Genomic DNA, 1,086 nt, shown 5'->3' with positions numbered 1-1,086 from the left:
AATTATTCATGTATTAAATTAACGTTTTAGTATTGAACATATGAAAAAATTAACTCAAAGTAAATGTGAAGGTGACATCAAGTACAGAACATAATGGTACACTCACAGATACACAACATAGTATGAAAACAAAGGATAATGTCATAAAGAAAGTAGATTGTTGAAATAGTTAGTAGTGAGCTATATGTATCATTCTAAAAAATTGACGAGTTAAGGCAAAGGTCAACAATATAACATTAAGTATGGTATTAGTACATGCACAACCTTATTTATTTGCTATTATCTTAGTTCTGTATGTTTATTACTGAAAGAATTTATTTTTTAGAATATCTGCAATTATATAACTTTTACTGTATTAACATTCTTCACAAACTCAGACTAAAGAGATATTTATTTTCTATATATATGAATAAACACAATTCATCGTAAATAAAGCAAGATTACACACAGGATCTTATTTGTTTGGTATGATTATTCGGGTTCTATACTTACTGATGAATCTTATTTCCTGAATTTCATTAAATGAAGAATTTTCACCATGTAAATGTGCTTCACAAATGCAGTATAATAGAGATATTAATTTTTTGAAATAATTATAAATAGCAAATTCATCCTGTAAAGTAGTGAAGACTACATAAATGAATATTAGCAGACTTAATCAGATCATAAAATCATTACCCATATTGACGATGACACAAAACCACAACAGTATGCAAGGTATTAACAAAATCAGAAAAAGTCATCATTGTCACTACAGTTTAAAATAAAAGACATAACAAGTTCAGACTTTATGTATATCTGATTCATTTATTTTTTTCTTCTTTCCCAGATGGTGGCCCAGCAGTTCTTACAAACTACACAGCAGTTGAAGAAGCTATGTTAACTTTGATTGAGGCTTTTATTATTTCTGGCTTACCAGGGTCTATGAAAATGAGACAGAAGTAGATGGTAAGTACACATGTTTCTAATGAAAGGGGGAGGCAGTAAATAATTGTGTTACCTGTAATATTTGCCAATTTTCATTACATGAAGCAACACACCCTAAATAATACAAGCAATTGTAACATTACATATATGTATAGATAG

The sequence above is a fragment of the Penaeus vannamei genome, chromosome 1, assembly GCF_042767895.1.
Source record: "Penaeus vannamei isolate JL-2024 chromosome 1, ASM4276789v1, whole genome shotgun sequence".
Classification (NCBI taxonomy): domain Eukaryota; kingdom Metazoa; phylum Arthropoda; class Malacostraca; order Decapoda; family Penaeidae; genus Penaeus; species Penaeus vannamei.
The sequence above is the reverse complement of the archived record's forward strand: the minus strand, read 5'-3'. Positions refer to the sequence as shown.